At 38.1% G+C, this 24,908-nt stretch overlaps 2 protein-coding genes across 3 annotated transcripts in view; both read right to left on the reverse strand.

Annotated features, from left to right (window-relative positions):
• Nucleotides 1-24,908, reverse strand: part of LOC141378646 (uncharacterized) — a 471,123-nt gene that overhangs the window by 408,148 nt on the left and 38,067 nt on the right. The window lies entirely within an intron of this gene.
• The window catches only part of spsb4a (splA/ryanodine receptor domain and SOCS box containing 4a), a 143,329-nt gene that overhangs the window by 78,884 nt on the left and 39,537 nt on the right, over nt 1-24,908 (reverse strand). The window contains exon 1 of one of the 2 annotated variants that reach the window (NM_001256642.1): nt 12,690-13,073. The exons of the other annotated variant lie outside the window; for it this stretch is intronic. The gene's annotated coding sequence lies outside the window, so the exon portion shown is untranslated. Of the gene's footprint in view, nt 1-12,689; nt 13,074-24,908 lie in introns of those variants that run through there. 2 annotated transcript variants of the gene reach the window in all.

The following is a 24,908-nucleotide window of genomic DNA, read 5'->3' on the forward strand; positions in this document are numbered from 1 at the left end:
ATCTCTCTTACCTCTGCGCCTAGAGTCATTCATTCACTCACACTTTCTGCCTATTTTTTTTCTTTTTAACTCACCTGCCAGCTGGATAATCTAGCAGTTTGAAACAGACATTTGGTCTAGACTGTTGATTAAGTGTCAGACCTTAGATTTGGTTTTAACCTCTTAGATCATTTTGGTAAATCTGGCAAGAGCTGTTTAAATTAAAATTGATTAAATTAACTTTACAATTTTAGAAATTTAAGTGGATTGAACATAAAACAATTAAGTTGTAAAAAACTATTTTAAAACTCAAGAATTGTGTTGTTTGAGCTCATTTTAAATAAGTTTATTGAACAAGTATCAACATCTTTGAGTGTAACTTACTGAGTAAATATTATCTACACTCAATTTCCTTTTGTTCCAAATCAACAGTCATTTCTTCTGCTTTGGAACATGAATGGAGATATTTTAAATTTGGAATACAGTACTTTATCTATTTAAATAAAGTCAAGCTAGCTTTAAGTTTCGAAAACGACAATAAATTACAATAACAATGTTTTAAAAGTAGTCCACGTCACTAACTGAAATAAGAAATCTTCTGAATAAAACAGCTTTGCGTGACAAATAGACCTGACATTTAAGCTGTTACTCATTGCTAATATGGACAACTGCTCTCGCTCTCCTTGGCACAATCATCACGATAGTTATTATTAGATTTATAAAGGAATTGTTCTTTTCGGTGTGATTTTTTATTTTTAAACAGAACGGACTGATCCTACAGGCCCAACAATCTGGTTGCAAGAATTAACAGCAAACTGGGTGAATATTTCAGTGGATAATGGCCTATATTTTGCTGTGTTAATCAACAAGTTAGGACTTTTGAATATGCAGTGCTTCCATAGACTTTACTTGGGTGGGCCAACAAGGTATATTAACGGATGTATATTCATTCATACATTCATTTTCTTTTCGGCTTAGTTTCTTTATTAATCTGGGGGCGCCACAGCAGAATGAACCACCAACTTGTCCAGCATATGTTTTACGCAGAGGATGCCCTTCCAGCTGCAAACCATCACTGGGAAACAACCATATACTCTCATTCACACACACTACAGACAGTTTAGCTTACCCAATTCACCTGTACCACATGTCTTTGGACTTGTTGGGGAAACCGGAGCACCCGGAGAAAACCCACGCGAACGCGAGGAGAACATGCAAACTTCACACAGAAATGCCAACTGACCCAGTCGAGGCTCAAACCAGTGATCTTCTTGCTGTAAGGCGACAGCACTATCACTATCGTCGCCCAACGGCCTCTAACTAATATAACCAAACATCCGTAATCGATTAAGTATACTGAAAAAAATTATGTCTGTAAAATTGTAGCAGTTTATGTTTTGAATTTAAACTAATTAAATTTAGTACTGTTAACTTTGTTTGTTTGTATAAACTTAGCCCAGATAAATTGTTTGCAACTTTAAAAAAAAAAAAAAAAAAAAAAGTAAATCCAAGGAATCATCTTTGAGTATTTTTTTTTCAGTGTAGTGGAAAAACTTCTCTCATTCACTCGTTTCAATCGGTGCGCATGAGACCTAATAACACTCTCGCAGACACTGACGAGACAATCTCACATGCTCTGCAGACCGACAAAGACGCACCTTTTTGGGACTTAATTTCGTCTGGCCTAGGTTTCTAAATCTACTAAAATGTCTGGGATTCGGCTTTTGGTTTCGCTTTCTTAAGCTGTTGTTAACCGTATGCGTTTTTGCATTACCTTTTTATTTAAGCCTACTTTCGCTTGGCTTTGCAGCTGACTGCACACACATTAGCGAGAGCAACATTAAATAATGAAATATTTAATCTACACCACTCAGAAAAACTCAACTATAAGAGAGGACAAAATGACTGGTCTAAACTGGCTGCAAAATCTACAGTATGCACTTGGTTAATCAAAGCATTTGCCTCATTTAAATAATTTACATGTATATTTCAAACCTGTGGAAAGCACTGACATGTATATAAACAGTGAGGATAAAGACATTCTTGATGCGACAAAAGATATTTTATATTAAATGCTGTTTCTTTTTCCCCACTTACTCTACATCACTTCTCAATTTCCCCATTTTTTATGCATTACAACTAATGAGCTATTTTATTGATTTAATTTACCCAGCATATCACCTTAGGCACATTTGACCTACTTGAATATGCTAAATAAAGGCATAAATGGAGAGCTTAGAGAGCTTAACTGTTTTCACTACCATGTCAAGAAGTAGTTAAATATGCTTTGTGTAAACAATTATGTGGTCTAAACTTTTCAAGCAGCCACAAAAGACCACTTACTATCCACATACTGACCTAACAATGTTCAATATTGCATGTGTTAAAAGAAAGCGCTTTAAAGGTATTCATATTTTTCTACATTAAAAAACACAGATTACAATCAAAACCATAATACCATCTTTTATATTTCATTTTCTATCTTGCTTACTCATAAGAAAAGATGCAAAACAAACTTTTTGTTGTTGTTCATATTACAGCTATCATGCATTGCACAGAAACCGATGTAGTATGTAGCAATAAAAGAGGATCACCATTTCACTGAAAGCAAGTGGTCACAAAAATTCAATTAAATGCACGTTAATAAAAAAATGCAGGTTAGTGGGCTGGACAAACCAACTCTGGGAAGTGCACTCTCTCCTTCCATATGCACTAGACATTTTATTCATAAACACTCCACATTTCTGTGATTACATTGGGAAGTCCTGACTGTGCTTTACACACATGAGTGGGCTTGACAAACCACCTGTAGGAAACTCACTGTTTTATCTTCCTCTCTAAAGGCACCAGACATGAAATTACAACTCAATCAAAACACACATTAGTGGGTTAGACAAACCACCTGTAGGAGATGCACTTTCTCCTTTCCATATGCACCAGACACTTTCTTATAAACAACTCTATGTTTCTAGGATAGCATTGTAAATTCTCAGTGTTTTTTTTTACAAGGTGAGTGGACTTAACAAATCACCATAGGGAAACACTCTTTTCTTGTCCTCTCTATAAGCATCAGATACTTTTTTACAATTTACTTCATTACGATTCAATCAAAAAATCAAAAAATAAATAAATAATAACAATTGTGAAACCAACATTGTCATAGCATCAATATGTTTCTGGTTTATGTTCAGTCACTAAAAACACACATGGGTTAGTGGGCTGAACAAACCACCTGTAGGAGGTGTACTCTCTCCTCTCCATATGCACCAGACATTTTCTTATAAACACTCCACTTTTTTTTAGTTAACAATGGGAAGTCCTAAATGTGTGTTTCAAAGATGAGTGGGCTTAACAAACCATACGCACCAGATACTTTTTACTGTACAAACCAAGCAGCAACCTCCTGCTCTCCTTCATGAAGCAAAAATTGAAGTAACTGAAACTGCAATTCATCGAAATTTCCGCTAGTCCAGGATCCATGAGAGAAAATTTCTATTAAGACCACTGTTAAAATGGCCTTTTACTTTACAGCAGAAAAAAAAAGTGTTTACAGCCTGTTACAAAGAACTATTTTGGTTCATATAGCTAATATTACCTTCACGACAACTGTGATAGGGGTGAAATTTTTTAAACCCTATTTTTATAATATCTGTTTTGTTTATATTAGGTTATATTAAGTCTGCATAATTAAGGGCATGGCCACTTGAGTGACAGCTAGGTCTCGCTGATCGCCGTCACTTTACCTCTGATGATTCCGGCTGATCTTGGCATATACATCATATTTTTGTGTTGTTTTATGTGGCTTTACACAGTCAGCTGTTTTTGGAATAATTTCTTGCAATTATCAGATTATATGGCATGTTGTGTGCACCTCATTGTGCTCACAAACCATTCACGTGGCCTCAATTTCCCAGGTGAGTGAAATTATATACTTATACCATCTCTGTAAATGTAATTTGTTTTACTTAAGATCATTTATCATTTATGTTTTTCTTTAGAACTTAAATGCACTGAATCTGACAGAATCTGACAGATTAATTAGCTGTAGGCTCTAGAACAGTCATCTGAAACGTTACACAGTTTTATGTCAGGACTTCATAAATAGCCTTGAATTTACTAACACAGGCTATATTTAAAGCTTTGATGCAACAATGCTTAGTGATTCAATGTATTATAACAGTGTTTTTAAAAGTCTAAACATTTTATACATATAGTGTACAACCAAGCACATGTGGTCAGAACACAATCGAGTCACAGGTAATGAAGTATTAAGCGTTTCTCCCAAAGGAAAGCCTGTCTAAGCAAAATGCTAGCAGGCGTTTTTAGCTCCACTCATGTTTCGCCTCTTTGCCCTTGTTTGGTATCCCCTGGTCGGTGTGATGATGCGCAAACAAAATGGCGACAGTTGCCCACGCCATCTTAAAACTTTTTTTGCCTTCTTCAGAAACCTACGGGTGACGTCACGTATACTATGTCCATATCTTTTTCTGTCTAGGATACAAACACTACATTACGACTCAAACCAATTTATACTCTGGTGATTTAAAGAGTTTCATTCATCCTCTCCTTTCCATATGCACCAGACACTTTGTTATAAACACTCCATGTTTGTAGTATAACATTAGGAAATCATGAGTGTGCTTCACACAGCTGAGAGGGCTTAACAAACCACATATAACAAACGCTCTTCTCTTTCTCTTGCACCACACTTTCCTACAAACACTACATAGACTAAACACTAACTTCAAGAGTTCACACTTAGCTGATGGTTGATAATAAAAGCTTGTTTGGCATGCTGTCCCGGGAGAGAGCCCTGAGCTCATGAGATCCTCGAGTCCAGGGTTCCCTCCCGTTGCAAGGCGGGAGGGGAGTTTAAGCTCAGGTAGATCTTGAGAACTCCCTTGCTGTAGTAACCAATGAACAGTAAGTGATTGCTCTTGGAGATAACTACATACTAGAAGCATGTCTATGGTGCCAATTTGGATTAGTCAATTAACTTAACTTGCATGTTTTTGGACATTTTTTTCGGCACAGGGGGGAAAGTGCAAACTCCACATAGAAATGTCTGCTGGTTTGGTAAAGCCTGGAACCAGAGACATTCTTGCTGTGAGGAAACAGTGCTACGCACTGGGCCACCGTGTCACCCATCTAGGAAGAAGGAAGAGTAGGGGTGGAAGGAGGGACTCTTCAAAACGAAGATAGCAGTGGAATGAAACCCAGGGTATTTATAGTAGTTTAGGAGTCATCTGATTAGAGCATAGTGAATTGGATAATGCGGATCCAGCCGCTAGCAATCATAAGCACGTGATCCTCTCGAAATTAGTTTATACATAAACTTCACTTAGACTTGTATGCATCTATATGTTGCTGCTCTCTGGTGATGCAAAGTGCTTCTTTTATCCTCATTTGTAAGTCACTTTGAAGGCATCTGCTAAATGAATAAATGTAAACATGCATATTAATAACAGGTGGAAACAGGGCCTCTGTCATGTCGTATCAACCTCCCTGTCCTTCACTTTTTGTCTTTACACATATACTTGATGAATAATCCCTGCATACAGTGCTCTATCATCTAGGTGGTTCAAAGGGCAAAGAACAGACATCCATAAGGCAACACATCCCCCCCCCTTGCCTCTGTCCACCCACACAATCCTAATTAAACAGATCTGTTCCATGCACAGCAGACACACACGTGAAGTGAGAAACCTGCCACAACGTGCATCTGCTAAAGCAGGCTGCACTGTTTTCTGTTTAGTAGAAAATTCTAGAATAAAGAGCAGAATGGCCGAGAGTTCAGTATTACAATTATGGGATATTTGGCCACACTGGATATTAACAATGCATGTGTGAGATATTTGGGTATCAAGCGCGTATGTGTGTAAGAGAAACCTGTACGACGTGTCCTGATGGGTGAGATGTGTTCTGAAGTGACACACAAGCAGATGAATCCAGCGATCACCCTCGGAGGCTGTCACATCAAAGTGAAACTAGAGACTACAAATACCGCGACACGGGATACATGCGAAACTTACGCCATTAGGACTCACAGATCTGTTTACAAAGTATGTGTGGCTACACTTAGCGGTATAAATCCCTCACGTATCCCTCAGCCTTGCGCTATGATACTTTATATGCATCATCTGTATCTTACAACCTCACAGGACACAAACATATTTTTTTCCAATAAGAACAGAAGGGAAATCACTGCATATGAACATTCAGGTCAAAAGAGGAATATCAAAGGTGACAACGTCTTGCTAAGTAAAGAGGAGCAATTTTTCTGTCAACGATAAGAGCGTTAAGATGTACTTTTAAAAGGACAATTTCAGTGGAACTAAATTCATTCATCCTTTTAAAATGTCAAAGACACTTTTGTCAACTGTAATTGGATGATGCTGGTAAAATTGTATCATGCAAACAATACAAAGATGTACTTAAAATGGTGAAGGACAATCACAGCCAGACTGAACCAACATAAAGCAAAATTTTGGGTCAATGGGATTTCATTCTGACCAAATGTTGTGTCATCTGTTGCTGTTGATGCTGGTTAAGGCACAAACTCGGATTACCATGTAAAAGATAGCGTTAATCCGTTTTAGCTTAATGTCACTGATTCTTGCTAGGGCAGTGTGCAAGAGCCATAAAAGAAATATCTCACTCAGACTCAGTCTAAGTCTGTTATTCAGATAACGTTTATCAAATGTGACCATTTTACCAACATTTTCTTTTGAGATATTTTAAAGATCCTAATTTAAATCCCACTTTATCTTCTTTATGCCTTGCTAAACAAGTTTCGACTATAAGCTCCAAAAAAACTACTAAACAAAGGCAGCTGAGGAGAGTGGATCCATTTGTTACCAGAAAAGCCATTTACTTGCTGTAAATTGTTCTAATATGCTACTCAAGAAACAGCTGTGCCCGCATGGGTTTAATTTATTTTTTGGAAGCCCTTCAAAAGAATTTATTTCTTTGAAATTCATAATTAATTTGAGGCAGAAATCTACTGTAACATTAGAAATGATTTTATTGTGGCATATAATCGATTTAGGGCATCCTAACTGAAGTTTTACATTTTGAATAGATTTTTTTGTCATAGATTTTTATTGATCTGTACTGTACTCTATATCAGTGTATATATAACCATCTTCAAGAAAAATGGGGGCCGCGAGTCACTGACCTTGTTATTTTGGGGGTCGCAGGCTGGAAAGTTTGGGAACCCCTGCTCTACAGTGCACCCGGAAAGTATTCATAGCGCTTCACTTTTTCCACATTTTTTTTTATGTTACGGCCTCATTCCAAAATAGATTCAATTAATTTATTTCCTCAAAATTCTACACACAATACTCCATAATGAGAATGTGAAAAAATATTTTTTGAAATTGTTGCAAATTTATTAAAAATAAAAAACTTGAAAAATCACATCTACATAAGTTTTCACAGCCTTTGCCGTGAAGCTCTAAATTGAGCTCAAGTACATTCTGTTTCCACTGATCATTCTTGAGATGTTTCAGCAGCTTAATTGAAGTTATCCCGTGGTAAATTCAGTTGATTGAACATGATTTGAAAAGGCATTCACCTCTCTATATAAGGTCCCAGGGTTGACCATGTATGTCAAAGCACAAACCAAGCATGAAGACAAAGGAATTGTCTGTAGACCTCAGAGACAGGATTCTCAAGGGACAAGGCTGGGGAAGGTTACAGAAACATCCATAATTTGAAAGATGATAATTTGAAGATGTTTGGAACCACCAGGACTCTTCCTAGAGCTGGCCGGCCATCTAAGCTGAGTGATAGGGGGAAAAGGACCTTTGTTAGGGAGGTGATCAATATCAGGCCTGTATGGTAGAGTGGTCAGACGGAAGCTACTCATTGCCTGGAATTTGCCAAAAGGCATCCGAAGGACTCTCTGACCACAAGAAACTAAATTTTCCGGTCTGATGAGATTAAAATTAAACTCTTTGGAGTTAATTCCAGGTGTTACATTTGGAGAAAACCAGGCACCGCTCATCACCAGGCTAATACCATCCCTACAGTGAAGCATGGTGGTGGCAGCATCATGCTGTGTTTTTCAGCAGCAGAAACTGGAAGACTAGTAAGGTTGGAGGGAAAAGAATGCAGCAAAGTACAGAGACATCCTGAATGAAAACCTGCTTCAGAGTGCACTTGACCTCAGACTGGGGCGACGGTTCATCTTCCTGCAGGACAATGACCCAAAGCACACCGCTAAAATATCAACTCGGTGAATGTCCATGAGTGGCCCACCCAAAGCCCAGATCTTAATTCTATTGAACATCTCTGGAGAGATCTGAAAATGGATGTACACCGTCACTTCCCATCCAACCTAATAGAACTTGAGAGGTACTGTAAAGAGGAATGGGAAAAAATTCCCAAAGACAGGTGTGCCAAGCTTGTGGCATCATATTTAAAAAGACGTAAGGCTGTAATTGCTGCCAAAGGTCCAAAGGCTGTGAATACTTATGTACATGTGATTTTTCAGGGTTTTTTTTATTTTTAGAAATTTGCAACAATTTAAAAAAAAATCTTTTTTCTCATTGTCATCATGGGGTATTGAGAATTTTGAGGAAAAAATAAAATGAATTTATTTTGGAATAAGGCTGTAACAAAAAAAAATGTGGATAAAGTGAAGTGCTCTGAATACTTTCCGAATGCACTGTATATAACAAATAAAAATAATATCTGCACCTAGTAAATCAAGTCTATTTTATAAACAACCACAAAATAACTGCAATAAACACTACATTAAAGCTCTGTCTAATACATCTATTCTGATTCAAGCATCTAATTTATCACCAGAGAGCCGATAAAACATTGCAAACCTTCATGACAGGCCCATGCTAAATCTGATTTCCATTAAATGCGAGGTTTTTTTTTTCTTGTACTTCCCGTTAAGCTGTTCCAAATATCTCGCCATATAATTTCCCATTTAATTTCCCTGAGCTCAGAAGTCTTCAGGCGTTGCAGTGAAAACATCAGATGCGAGCTATATGTGCAGGAAGAGTGTAAATATAAGACACAGCTATTGAAGTCCAGGCTTTCTGACAGCCCTAAAGCCATTTATCACTGTGACTAAAGTGTCCACCCCCAACCCAAAACCGGTAATAATCACACACACACACACACACACACACACACACACACACACACACACACACACACACACACGCACACACACGCACACACACGCACACACACGCACACACACGCACACACACGCACACACACGCACACACAGCCTTGTGGCAGATGTGCGAGCCCACCTCCTGTCCTTTCAAACCCTTAAGCAGCACACACACACACACACACACACACACACACGAATGCTTCTGGCTCTAACCCAGTGGCCCTCTCCAAAGGAGGGACACTGAATGGTTAGGCAAATGGTTGTGTAGCTCTTTATACGGCTAACAGCTGAGCTCTAAGCTCTCCCAGAAGAGCCTCTCCCCACAGAGCAACTCCAGTCAGCTCTTTCCAGCCCACTGCTCTCAGACAACACACTCAGTGATTAAAGCAGTCCCACTGCCCTCCGCGTCCCACACACACACACACACACACACACACACACACACACACACACACACAGCCTGTGCCCCGGTCACACACCATTCTCAACTCACATACAAACACGAAGACATATGTGCAAAAGAGTCAATGTCCATGTACAAAAACGTACATGGAAGCATCTTTTTTTGGAAAGGTATGGAAATAAATTATATTAAAGGGAAAGAGTTCACTAAACAATGAAAAAAAAAAGTGGTTGCGAACCTTTATAAGTTCATGAGAATGATGAAAATATAAGCCGCTTTGCCACTATCGTGCCGAACCGTTCTAAACACAGTATGGTACGGTTGTGGTTGTTTCTCCACTGAGCCTGGAAGGACGCAGCGCGGCACAATTACAAACCGTTCTCAGCCTGGAGTTCTCGGCATGGTTAGACAACCGTGCTGAACTGTGCCGATATATTCTGTGCGTTGACATTCTGTTGCCAAGATACCACAGCTGGCTCAGCGGAAGTGCGCTAGTTATAAGACATCCACAAGTAAACAACACTATGTTTAACATTACAAAAAAATTATACAGGTCTGAACGATACAGTTTAAAAAGGGTTTTAAAACCATAGAGCAGACTATAGCAGGGAATGGAATCACTGGCCTACCACAGTCTTAGGAACATATTTTGTTTATTAAAGTTATTATTTCAGTGAATTGAAAATAATTACAATGATGAATAATATAAATACTAATCTGTCATCTAAAATGTTTAAATAATAAAAAAAGCCTTTTTGTTTTACTCAACTTCAAGTGGTTACAAACCGTTATAAGTTCATGAGAATGATGAAAACTGATCTATAGTACAAAAGTCATTAGCAATCTTTCCATCCACCTATTCTTTTGCGCATTTTGGAAATGCCAAGATGCACACATTTTGAAAATGTGCATAAAAATGTATGCACATAACTGAGTAGGATGTACTTTTTATTCGATAAGAAAATACAGACCAACTACGATGGAAACACTTTTAACGAAAAAATTCCATTATGTGCATTAAAAAAGGTCATGTGATGTTGTTATAAGAGATCATGTGATAATAAAAATGTGTGTGAATGGACAAACCAGCAGGCTGAGCACACTGTAAAACATCTGAAATGTTGATTTGGTCATTCTTAAACGCCTTAACAGTTTCAGTATTAGTGTAATTATATTATTAATTTCCTCCAGAACTGTCAAAAGCATGTGTTCCACGTCTCAAGCCTTCAACCACCACAACACGCTCATTGCATGTCAACATTGTCTTCTATTTATTCGCACATCTCTTATGCGATATTCCGGTTTTGCGCATATAGTTAATTTGGATTTTTGGAAGATTTTCAAGTTATCTTCAAAATAAATTGAGTTAATAAATTAATCATAAATTAAGTTAATGATGACAATTTTAACTTCGGAGTGAACTATCTCTTTAAAAACTGTGTGATACTACCGCTGTATAAAAAATACAGCATAATAACATTTTGCTGTTTCAGCACTGTGAAAAATAAATGAGTAGCATTGGATTGTTTTTACCATGATAAGAGAACATTGTAGTCATTAAGTAGTTATGTGTATCAACAAATTTAGGATTTTCATGTTATGTATGACCATATTTTTACACACATATCACATATACATAAAAAAGTTAAACCTAAAATAATAGGGTTTAAACAAAATAAGTTGACACGGTGGCTCAGTAGTTAGCACTGTCGCCTCAAGGGCAGGAAGGTCGCTGGACCCAGCTGGGCCAGTTGGCATTTCTGTGTGAAGTTTGAATGTTCTCCCCGTGTTCAAGTGGGTTTTCTTTGGGTGCTCCGGTTTCCCCCACAGTCCAAAGACATGCGTTATAGCTGAACTGAATAAACTAAATTGTCTGTAGTGTATGTGTGTGAATGTTTCCCAGTGTAGGGTTGCAGCTGGAGGGGCATCCACTGTGTAAAACGTATGCGATGTTACATAAAATAATAGTAGCAGATTGGTTTTCATATTATGGGACAAAGTAAAAACACAGAGTTTATCTCTCAATACTATAGTATTTCTTACGAGGAACAACTATGGTGACACCAAGGTACCAGAAAGTATTACTATGGCACTTTATATTGAAATAAATAGAACATTTACACAATCCAACAAGGTTTGTTACTTTTTAATGATTCAAAGTAGCATCATCACTATGTTTCAATGATAACAACATGTAAACTAACACTGTAATCCTTTAGGGTTATTAAGAGACCACAATATTATCATGGCTTTTGAGTATCATTAAGTTTTCATAAAGTAAAGGTAATAAAGCATCATTATCTGATAACATCACTGTACCATGACACCACTACAGTACTTCATTGTAAGAGATGCCCCACTGCTCTCAACCCTAAACACACACACACACACACACACACATACAGTCTGTTCCATAAACATTCCAGTACTGGAAACACACAGCCACATGCGGGCAAACAGACACATGCAAATCCATAAGCCACGCGTGCACACAAACATGAGCCTCACAATGAAAAACATTCAAATCTGCTCCCCGGGCTTAGAGTCAGTCAGCGCTGTGGGAGCGCTTCCTCTGCACACCAAACCAGAGAAGGACAAACGATAGCCGTGACGCGCAACACAGGGAGGTGATCATACAGCCATCCTCTAATCACCTTATCTGATCACACACAGCAGCTGAGAAAACATGAGCCGCGAGTTCAGGTGGAAATACTTCTCTTTCCAACCCACACACACACACACTATCCTCAAGAGCAGGATCGGGCACAGTTCCTACGACCCCGCGGTGGCATTCGAGGTCTTGAACCTGCTCCCTGGAGTTCAGAAAGTATTAAGCGGGTGGAAATCCCAAGTTTCAGGAACATCACAGGATAGCTGTAACATCCAACACAAAGAAAAGCCTGTATCCTCGCTGAAGTATCCTTGCCAGGGTGAATCAAACCTCAATTAGAGGATCAAAACCTCTATTAGAGGAATAAAAGACAACGGGGAATGCCAGAAAAGCGGGAGCTAGGAAGAAAGAGTGCACATGAGGTAACCCAAACAGCCCAAAGCAAAGAAGGGGAAGGATAAAAGATTGCTGGATAGTTTCTTAAACACACAAACACGCCACATTAAGTTCTTCCAACACACACACACACACAGATACAAGAGCATGCTGCTTACCCAGACCCAGTTTTGATAGTCCCCCCTGCCGAATCCCCTTGTCGTTGAGAAGGAATAAGTAAACCTGGTGGGATGAAGCACGAAGGGAGCACCTCTCTTTGTGAGGAGGAGCGCACACTAGTTCTTTCTCTTTTCCCAGTGTCTCCCTGCTGATGCAGGAGAAAAGAAGCTTCTCCCCAGAGATGTAACCCCCCCACCCCCTCCCTGAGGTTAATCCCTGCCGTGGCAGCCTCCGTCCCACTATGCACTCCGTACTCCGTCCTGTACCGCGGCTCCGGCTACCAACTCCAGCTCGGCGGACTGGAAGAGGGAGGAAGAGAAGGAGAGAGAGAAAGAGGGAAGACGAGAGGAGAGAGAGAGGACAGACGGCAGTGTGAGAGCTGCCTCATGATGAAAGGCGATCCGCTGATCTCATCAAGCAGGGACACCAGGCAAACAGAGAGAGAGAGAGGGAGGACACGCCCCTTACCCCACCCCCGACTCATGCATAGTCCTCCCTACGCTCTTTCACACTTTTAGCTCAGCCAATCGGCACAGGGAGACTCATAAACACACATGCTGCGAGTCTCCAGCCTGTTACTTCCACAGCTCAGATATCTGTTTTGAAAGATAACCTGACTCCGCTTTGAGGGGCAACAATGTTATGTGGACATAGCTCAGACGAAGAAAATATCTCTGGTGGAGTTTTTGCTTGTGGATGGTGGGAGAGTTTGTGATTTTAATTCAATTCTAACTGAATTACTATTATTCTTATTATTCAAACAGCTTTATTCTGCTAACCCTATCCGATAGGAATGTCTGTGATGATTCACCGTCTTGGAATTACAAGATTATGTCTGCGTTCTGGGTGGTTTTAAGGTATTGAGCAGCAGCATTCGATGTAGTATACATGATATGGTGAACCATCTCATTCTTAAAAAACTCACGCACACACACTTTCCTTTTGGAATTATTAGGTTTTAACCAAGTCGACAAGTCAAATGCAGACAGAAAAACCTTTCCACACAGAATTATTAGCTACAGTAACAATCATTTCCAAGAAACACAAATAGTTTACATGTCGGAATTACCCGTCAAATTATCCAGCATATGTTTTACACAGCGGATGCCCTTCCAGCTGCAACCCAGTACCAGGAAACATCCATACACACTCATTCACACACATACACTACGGCCAATTTAGTTTATTCAATTCACTTATAATAGATTCCACTATATTCATTCTACTATACATCCCGCCATGGTTACATTACAGCTTCCCATTCAAAAACATTCAGTTGTTGTTTTTTAATTGAGGGTTATAATCGCACCAAAACGTATTAAAAGGTAAGTGAATTATTACAGTGCAATTGTTTCTGTAACCATAGTAGTGCTGTGCATTTGTTTAACCCTTTAAGGTCACATGCTGACTGACTGACAGACAGGTGTGTGATGCGTGAGGCTAGCAAACACGACGTAGTCTTCATTTAAAATGAACACAGTTTCCATAATTATACTTTATTCCTAGATAAAGGTCAAAGGCTCTGCATACAATTACTTTATCTTGCTGGAGTTTATTGCACTTCAGGATGCATTAATGCCGCTCTGTAGGTCTATTGGAGACATTCATAAATATTCCCAGCAAATCTAATAAATGTTGCAGACATACTTGTTACATAAACACACTAAATCACACTTCAGCAGCGATTATTTGAAAGCGCACAAGAAAATCTGCACTTGAGCAGCGTATATTTGAGGGCGTGCAAGACGTTTTGTGCACGAACAGAGGAAATTGGCACGCAAGCAAAGAGATTAGCATGCTCGTATTACATAAATGTGGTCTCGGCCTGTAATACTGCGCTCATGCCATGAAATAACACTCGGTAGTTGGTAGATCGGAGTAAAAGACCTGCTGCCACAGCTGGAAAAAAGGAAACACTGCTTATACTGCATGTCTTTGGACAGCACCTGGAGGAAACCCACACGAACAAGAGGAGAATATGTAAACTCCACAGAGAAATGCCAATTGACCAAGCTGGGACTCGAACCAGTGTTCTTCTTGCTGTGAGGTGACAGTGTTAACCACTAAGCCACCATGCCGCCTTGTTTACATGATTTAAATTAATATGAACCATAAAACTACTATGAAAAGATTGTATTGTATCATACAGAATCTTCTATTTAATGCCATGTCAGCTTCATGGGGTATGTTAATGGCCAAAACAAACATACTAAATACAATAAAACCATTCAAACAGACAAGTTGAATTGCATTGGAATTTTCACTTTAATATAGGATAAAACATAAAAACATTAAAAGCTGGACAGTCAAAGAAAATTATTTATACTGTGGTGACAACATGATGCTTATTTAATTCATATTTAATGCCAAGTTAAGGATAAAAGAAAGTGCTAAATATTTTGTCCAGTCTAGATGTAACCCTTATTTTAAATTTTACACAGAAAAGAGGCTATAAATCCATAATTCCTCTTTAACACTCAACATATTTCGAATGGTTCTACAATTTTTGTATGCAACACAGCTGGCAGTTTATTTTGCAAGGCAACTTGAACCTAATAGCTGTTCTAATCTCTTGTATGAAAGCGCTTAAACGGACTAACTCTTCTAGACAACATTTTGCTAACCAGATTTGATCTTTACCCACTGTGTTACGCTAACCCCACATCTTTAGGACAAACATTTAACAGGCACACTTCTCAGTCAAGCTCCAGATCTTGAATAAACACCACCTCCCTCAATCCCGCAAGCCCTGTCAAACCCAAAACACACTCAAATCCCTCCGAGACACCCTGAATGTGTCTCAGTCTTTCAGGGTGACGTGAGTTTCCTGACCATTTCCTCCAAGGCCACACACAAAACGAAAGGTCTGTGGCACTAAAGAGAGAGCGAGTCGCCTTTCGCTACCCCCTCCAGCCTTCGAGCTGAAAACTCAATCAGCCTTTTCAAAAGTGCTGACCCTCTCTCGGAGAAAGCTCAGTCTGAAGGAAGCACGAGAAGCGCCATGAAAACATACACAGTGGCGTAGGAACAACTGCACCAGACATACTTTAGGGCCATTTACCTTTCCTCTAAATATACAAGCCATCTTGTTTAACAAAAACAAAAAATCCTCTGCCAACTATATATAAAAAAAAGAAACACAACCTGAAACTGGATTTCCACAGATGGCAATGAGACAAAACTGAAATGGGAATTAACATTATATATATATATATATATATATATATATATATATATATATATATATATATATATATATATATATTTTTTTTTTTTTTTTTTTTTTTTTTGCAGCCGATACATAGTACAGATTATATATATATATATATATATATATATATATATATATATATATATATATATATATATATATATATATATATATATATATATATATAYATATATATATATATATACAAATATATATATATATATATATGTATATGTATATGTATATATATATACATACATATATATACATACATATACATACACATACATATATATATACACACACACACACACACACACACATACATACATACATACATATATATATATATATATATATATATATATATATATATATATATATATATACACACACACACACACATACAGACACACACATATATATATATATATATGTTGCTCCGATCAGGATTTTTGCAGCCGATACATTGGCCGAGTACAGATTCCTTATCATTGGGAATTGGCCAATACAGAGTACTGTTTCTGATGCTTTAATCTTATATAATAAATAAAACACACTTTCCCTCCAAGTATGACACTTAAGTGGAGACCTGTTCTTACCTAAGAGAAAAAATTAAGTATGCTGCATATAATCCCTTAAACATGTCTCTTACAACCATTTAGGTGTGAACATGTCATGGTCAGAAGCAGCTTTACAAATATAATAGATAGCACAGATAAAAAAATTGATAATTAGAAAAACTACTAAAAAAAATTGGAGACACTGCAAATGATGGGAGAAGAATTTAACATGTCTCAATCAAGCTTAAGTTTAGAGCACATATTTGATGCATAAGAAGTTAAAATGCCATCCTTTGAATCTAATACATCTTTACTAAAATAATATATGTCTAACTACTGTTTTTTGCAGTTAGGTAAATAACAAGAAGTTATAGTATTGAATATTCATGTTAAAAATATCATTTTAAATGTATCTAATATTTTCAGCCAGGTTTTAGTGAACTTGCAATGTTGTCAAAAACACAAAACTTTCAGTTCTTATATGTGAAAGGGCCTAAATACATGCAAGACCATTTAAATATTTTGCTTATCTCCAACTAACACAAACACTTGTGATTGGTTCATGAGATCGGCCAGATCAGCAAGTACCAATCCAGTTGGTAAATATGATTATTGCCGATACTGATCTCCTGCCAATCGATCGGAGCATGTTTTTGACCTTGATTTTATGATCACACTTTGCAACATGTTCAATACAACAGGAATAAGCAATAAATCTCCAGTACTTGCTTTTTCTGTTTTTGAACAGGCAGAAATGTTTTGCTAGAGAACTGAAGAGCTTCACATAAACAATACAATGGCAAATAAAACTTTACAATTAGGACACTTTCAAAGATTAAGCTCAGCCCTCTCCTAAAACAACAGAAAAACAACAATTGTGTATTAAATGTAAAATTTAATGAAAATGCTAGCACGGTGTCCATCTATAACAGCAGGTGCAGTGGACAACAACTGTTCAATATTCTGTGTGCAGAGAAGTCACACATCACTCACAGACTGACTTAGGGGGCCGATCACATCGAACTGCCTTTTTTGTTTTGAAAAGAAAAAAAGAAGCGTATGTCGCTAGTCAAAGACTGAATCAGCTGCGTATTGTGCGAGAGTGTTGCTGTTGATATTAATATAATTTTAATATTTAATAATATTGTGATATTCAAGATTGCAAAGAGCGGCAGAATAGAGAGGGTGGCGTCCGCGACACTTCCCTCCCTCAGCACCCGCGCGTCCTCAGTTATATGCGCGCATAGGGCGGCAGCTCATTTTCATAACTGTTCACTTACGTTTTCACATTAGGGTTGAGGGCGGCGTGATCGTTCTCTGCCTAGAGTGGCAGTTCAGCTTGCTCCGGCCCTGGTCGTACAGCACCGGATAACTCAAAACAGCAACCACTAGTCTCTCCTCCATCTTCAAAAGTCTCCTTTGTTGTCTTGACAACACAAACACTGCAGGCACTCAACGGAAACCCCGGCTCTGCTTTCATTTGATTGGAGAATCATTGGAAAATGTTTACAACTGCGAGCGCACGGTGCACAAAGACAAAAACACGAGGCACAGCAGGCAGTTAAAACACGAGGCGCGCAGGGCACATAAGCAGCACGCATAACCCTTACAACTAAGGGTGTCACGATCCTCCAAGTTCTCGATTCGATTACATTTTCGATTCTGAAGGCACGATTCAATTCGATTTTCGATTATGAATAATTAATTAATTAATGACCAATTAATTATTTGTAGCCTACCGTTTAAACTACCTGACCTGCATGGTCTTTGTTTTACCCATAAACAAATCATACAGTAAATGAATAAAGGCAAGTTATACACATAATTACCACCTGTCAATCACTTTTTCTGCGGGACTCGTGAATAGGCAGTGATCTGTGTCGTTATAATGGCGTCGGTAAAAAAGACGCACAACCAACAGGAACCAGCCAACAGTATCTGAGGTGTTCACTAAAATGACTAAGTACAAGTGAGTGAAAGATTGAAGCAGTCCTCTGACTGCCTGGACCTGCTGTCTGGAGCGCATGGCTGTGAGTGCATCTGTGTGGTCACGTGATGTGCATTTTCAGAGGTAATGAGGAAGGAGGGCTGCTCAGAAATGCTACACGTCACTGTGAATGTCAAATCGTTGTCGTTCTAAAATGCCATCTAAAAACAAAGACAGTGTAAACAGGGCCTGAGTGTGTACTTTTCGCGAGCGGATTTGCAACGGGGGTGGGTGGAGGATCGCGATGCCGGTGTTGTCTATCGGACGAACCGTACTGTACGTAATACATACATAGCAGAGCTTGCAAAACTTTGTTTTTTTGGTCGACAACACGAACGTTGTCAACAAAACTCATTGGAAATCCAAAATGCTTACACACCGGCGACTTCATTGAAAGAGGAGAGGGTTTAAGTTCTGTCGACTGGTCTCCAGCTTCTGCAGTTTAACAAGCACTTCAACAAGCATGTTTTTTTCCCGCAAAGCTGACGTGACATGGGGGCGTGGCAGCATCGACGATTCTATTTTTTGATTCGATAATCGAAATGGACCATAAATTTCGATCGATTTCGATTAAAAATCGAAATCGTGACACCCCTACTTACAACCATTAGTAAATCATTCAAAAAAAGGCGCCTCTCAACACAAAAAGCATTTGGTGTGATCGGCGCCTTATATGATCCCAAGATTAGACAAAATCTTATATAAAAATTTTTTGGTGGATGTACGTGACCGTTATACACATGTCTTTTGCAGCACAGCATTTTTTAGATGTTGTATGAAGGTAAAACGATTTCAACTTTTACCCACAGCAGCGTTCATCTGTCATCCTGACAGTTCCAGAACAGTTGACCAATCAGAAGAACTCGCAAGCGTCCAGTTGTTAGTTAGTCCAGTTTTAGCATTTTCTCCAAAGATTAGTATTTTTCTCAGTCTCCTATGTGTATGTTCAGTTATTTCACTTTAAAGGTAATCTGAATAACTTATTTGTCACTATAAAAGTAAAATTACTCCGTCTACACACACACACACACACACACACACACACACACACACACACACACACACACACACGTCGTACTAAAAAGCTAATTTTAGAAGAAAATATCACACGACATTTAGAGGTTTTTGCATCTAAACTCCTTACATATAACATCGTCCACAAAGCTTACATCCATCTATTTCGGTATCACATGCAAATGGTCAACAACTGGGTATCCCTCATGTCTGTTTCACAGTGTGCAGAATAGATGCTTCTGAAATCGGAAAGATCTCTTATGAATAGTTCTCTTCGGATACCGCGCGTCCTCTCAGCAATAAACAAAAAGCTCATGTGTCATTTTGCGGCCACGAATAAAATCATTACATTAAGACAAAAATTACATTTTGGGGTGAATTATGCCATATAAATTCAGTTTGTAACACTTTTTTGATTCATATTTTTTTTGGTTTTTAACCTTTAATTAGGATAAGACAGTGCAGTTACCCACTAGGCTATTAGTGCCTAGTATGTGACACTTTTAACACCATTTGGAGGTGTCCAAGTTGCTGAGCAACGTATGTAAAACAACATAAAAGACTTATGCCATCCCCTTTATGCTGGACTAAGAGGGAAACCGGAGCACCCGGATAAAACCCACGCGAACACGGGGAAAACATACAACCTTCATAAAGAAATGCCAACTGGCCCAGTCGGGACTTGAACCAGCAATCTTCTTGCTGTGAGGCGACAGTGCTAACCACTGAGCCACCATGCCACCCCAAGCATATATTCATACATATATTTTTGTAACATCTACAATGCTTAATAGGATTTTAATTTCTCTAGACACAAAATAAAAGCTATATGTACAGTCCTTCTGTTAAATGTGACGTCAAGTGAGGCAGCTTCCAGATCCAAGCGCTCTATTAAACTGTATGGGGAGACTCATCAAATGGTAATAATTAGCATTTACAAAGTGATGTAATACTTTCCCCGATTGCAATATGTATATTCATGACTAAAATCAGATGGCCAGAAAGTAATTTGTTTTTTATAAATCGTTAAAATATTTGTGTCTGTGACGCAGAAAGTCCAGAGACTCTTGTGTACACCATGATTTTATATAAAATTCACTTTAATGTGCGATATGACTATAAACGAATTTCTTCTCAATTCAAATAAGTAGCGGCTTGGACCTGAAAACAGTACTCCATACGTCATGACTTAACAAGTGGATAAAGCAACCCTGTCACCCTATATGTCATACCCAGGCTTCCTGTTTTAAAAGTAAATACACAGAAAAAAATCATTAAGCAAAGAGAAAAGAAAATAAATGAAAATGAAAACATCAGGCTTCATCAGAAAACTCCATGGAAAAATAAACATTAACGCCATTTGTGAAAGAAATTGAAAAGAAATAGTTCTCCCAAAGAAAAGCAGCCTCTGGCGCAAAGTGGGCTTTTATTTGTGAAGGGAAGTGTCACTTTAAATTGCAGTTTTCAGCCAAACTCCTACCTATTACTCTAGCTTTATCTTTCATTGTCTTTCTCCTCTCTCCTATTTGACCCAGCGTTGTTGGCTGTGTAAATTGCCTCCTCGTTTTCTGCTTCAGGGCATTCTAACACTTTTGGACCAGCATGTGGTGGGGACACTGGAGAGAAGGGAGGGACTTGTGTTAATCTATTGGACAATAGTGGAGACCCCCTTCACAAAGAGATAATGGCCCAGCGAACCAGGAGGGGGGCTCCATCTGAGTGGTCTTCGTATAATAGAGAGGCTCTGGGATGGAGGGGGGGTAGGCGCACCACCCTGAGGCACACGTGTCGTAGACAAAGCCCCGGAATTGTCCAAGCACCAGTGCTGGAGGACGGAGAGTTGAGGGAAATTAAAAGGATGCTCATCTGGCAGTTACCAAACTACCCTCAGCTTGGACAGATGGCAAACACGCATGCAAAGTGAAACGAGAGACCGAGAACGAAAGAAAGAGTGTGGGTCGTGTGGTGACAGATATGATGACACATATTAATAAGGCGGACTTTAACAAGCTTCAGATTACAATTACAGATCGCACGTACAGCGCACACAGATGGACGGATCCAGGAGGAAGCAACTGTATCGCTCTTTTCTTTGTGTGTGACACAATAGCTGCTTACATCAGTGCATGTGTTGCGGCACATGGAAAACTCTGCAGCCCCCCTTTATTCGGGCACTCGGTGCAAACAGACCAGCTGGATCCACACTGATATCATTCAGCACACAGCAAATCATCTGTGCAGAGAGAATTTGCTCAGCATACACACATTTGTTTTTTATGCTGTCAACATACACACACAAATACCTTGTTTTCCATAACATTACCAGTAAATGTTGACCTTGTGTAGACATTCTATAGTCCCCATGAAGAAAACGGATAATAAATCACACAGGTTGAAGTATCTTGAAGAAGGGTTGGGTTTGGTGGTAGAGTGATACAGTCTGTACAGTATCCTTATGTCTATGAGAAGTCCCCATAAAGATAGGTGAACAAATGTGTGTGCATGTGTTTTCAGCGAATGTTTTCTTGGAATAAAAAACCTTGGAATGTCGCAGCCAATCAAAATGGAATATTCCAGAGAGTGGTGTAAAATTGTTTCATGCATATATACAGTTGAATTCAGAACTTTTAGCCCTCAGTATATTTTTCCCCAATTTCTGTTTAAAGGGCCATGAAACCCCCTCGTTTCAGCAGGGTGTTTTCACACCTCTTCTTTGGAAAAAGTCAGAAAAGTGGGGGTGTCCAGCTCTGTTTAGGGGGGAGTGTCGGAGAAACTAAAGTGGGAGGGTGTGGGAGTGTCTATTTGGGCACGCGCGAGTTTCAGTCAAAATACACAGGAGAAAGGGATGGTGTTTAACCTACATGGACATCTGTAGTCGAATTATTTGCCAAATTATTAAATGTCGGACTTTAACTGCAGTTCGGCTCTTTCATTCAGGGAATTCATTCATGCCCCTCGCGACAAACGAGATATTTGATTCGAGGAACTGCTCTAAGCGTGTATTTTTCATGCAATGTTTGATACCGCACGGCGAATGAGAGAAAAAAAAACTCCGCATTTCCCGGAAACTTAGATGCACACAGCAGGTAGCGTCAGAAAGCCGCGTGTGTTATTCCGGTCACAAAATGCGGTGCTAACATGTTTGCACTCAATGCAATAGTTAACTTATTTGATACGAACAAACTGAATATACAAAGAGCACTGGTCGCTCACTTACCAAATCTGTAGAGACAGGACAATCACCAGCAACTAGAGCCGCGTCTTTATGAAGAGAAGACTAACGTTACATCCGGAATCCGGATTTCAGCGTTTGCAGATGAGAACAGCTCTCAGGTAAACAATAATCCTCCTTAGACACGTAAATTATTGTTGTTGAGCGTCGCGTACACTGTAATCCACACGTGATCCAGATAAGCTCTCACAGAGAGAAAATGAAAACGAAACTTAATGGCAGCAAACTGTAAAAGCAACACTTCACGCTTGTTTTGCCAACACAACGTGGCGTCTCTGTGGTGTAAAGACGGTGACACTAATGAATATTAATGAAGTTGCACAATAGAGCGCGCTGATTGGTTTGAACCAAGCCTTACTCATGCATTAATGTATCACACTGTAAGACGTAATAAGGCACACTCTGGCACAGACGCCCAGTCTGCACACTGGAATACACGCTATTATGTCATGACCGTGACGCAGCTTCAAAAATTCGTTTCAAACAGGAAGTACGAATTTGCTTGAAATAACGCAAAAACAACCAATTTACACTTTTTAGTGAAATATAGGTGTCCTAATAGTGTTTTTAGCAGTGTGGGACACATATACGACTGTCAACAGCTCAAAAAATGTGTTTTGGTGTTTCGTGACCCTTTAACAGTAAGAAAACTTTTTCAACATATTTCTAAACATAATAGTTTTAGTAACTCATCTCTAATAACAGCTTGCAATTTAAAGGCTTACCTATGTTAATTAGGTTAATTAGGCAAGCTAGGGTAATTAGGAAAGTCATTGTATAATGATAGTTTGTTCTGTAGACTATCAAAAAAAAGAAATACTGCTGATGGGGGCTAATAATATTGACCTCAAAATGTTTTTTTTTTTTTTTAACTGCTTTTTTTCTAGCCAAAAAACAAAAAACAAAAAAAACAAAAACAAAGAAGACTTTCTCCAGAAGAAAAAGAATATTACATGGAATACTGTAAAAATAATCCTTACTCTGCTAAACATAGTTAAATAAACAAATAATAAAAACAAAAAATAATTTCGATTTCAACTGCGTTTGATTAAGCATATTCGTTTATTTACATATGACCAAATTAAAAGTAAACCTATAAGATAGCCTTATAAACTTATTTTACAATTGTTACTGACTAGCTTACATTTAAAAGGATGACAAAACAATAAAAAATTGGTGTCTGTACACTTTTGTATTGGTCAATACTTTTCTATTGAACATGGTGCTTTCACGGTTGACAATTGCAATCCCAAATCGCAATTTATCAAAATATATATAATCAATATCGGTTAACCTCGAAGCTGACTGACTTGTAAATCCAACATCGCACATTTGTATTAATGCAAATAACCCTTTTTGTATGCGTATTTAAGATTTGTTCCTTTATAATTACTATTATTGAGCTTTTGATTCAGCCCCAAGATTCAAATTTTTTTATATTAGTTTGCTAAAAAGATTGCTTTCATTTGTTTTGTTTTAGTCTTTTAGACTTAAATATGGGTCAACTATTGACAAAGAAATTATTATTTACTTATTTTAATTACATTGTTAAGTCATATGAATATAATTTCACCAGATGATTTGAATATCTCGATTTGGGAAGATTTACTAATTTAGATCAACTGGAGAGATTGTCTTTTTCTATGCAGTATTCATAATAATACTGAACTATATCTGCATAAAACATAATAAGTTACAAGCATATAAAATACAACAGTGCAAAGATAAAGTTAAACAAACAGCGCTTTACGGTTTTCTGGAGAGTCAAAAATTTAAGTCAAACGTAAAAAAAACAGTCATTGCTGTATAAATAATAATAATAATAATAAAAAATGACATTTATAGGCAATGCATTTTGGTGCATTTATTAAACAGATATATTTATTAAAATAATATTTTAGTCATTAAATATATTTAGAAATTGAAAGACATTACAATTAAATTCAAGCTAAATATTGCAAAAAAACTATTAAAATTACAACCCACAAAATTTCAACAATTTTAATTTAATTAAATTTTTTTTTTGCTTCTCTTGATTTTTTTATTTTTATTTTTTTTTATTTGAACTTGATACTTTTGTATAACATAAATTTGGGTTGTCTAGTTTTTAGACCGTTATCGTACGTTATTTTGTAAGATAAGCTCCAGATTTGGCTTCAGTACTGACTAATCTAATGTATATTCACAGATATAATATTGTATAGCTTCCTA

This window comes from Danio rerio, chromosome 2 (assembly GCF_049306965.1).
Source record: "Danio rerio strain Tuebingen ecotype United States chromosome 2, GRCz12tu, whole genome shotgun sequence".
Lineage (NCBI taxonomy): Eukaryota > Metazoa > Chordata > Actinopteri > Cypriniformes > Danionidae > Danio > Danio rerio.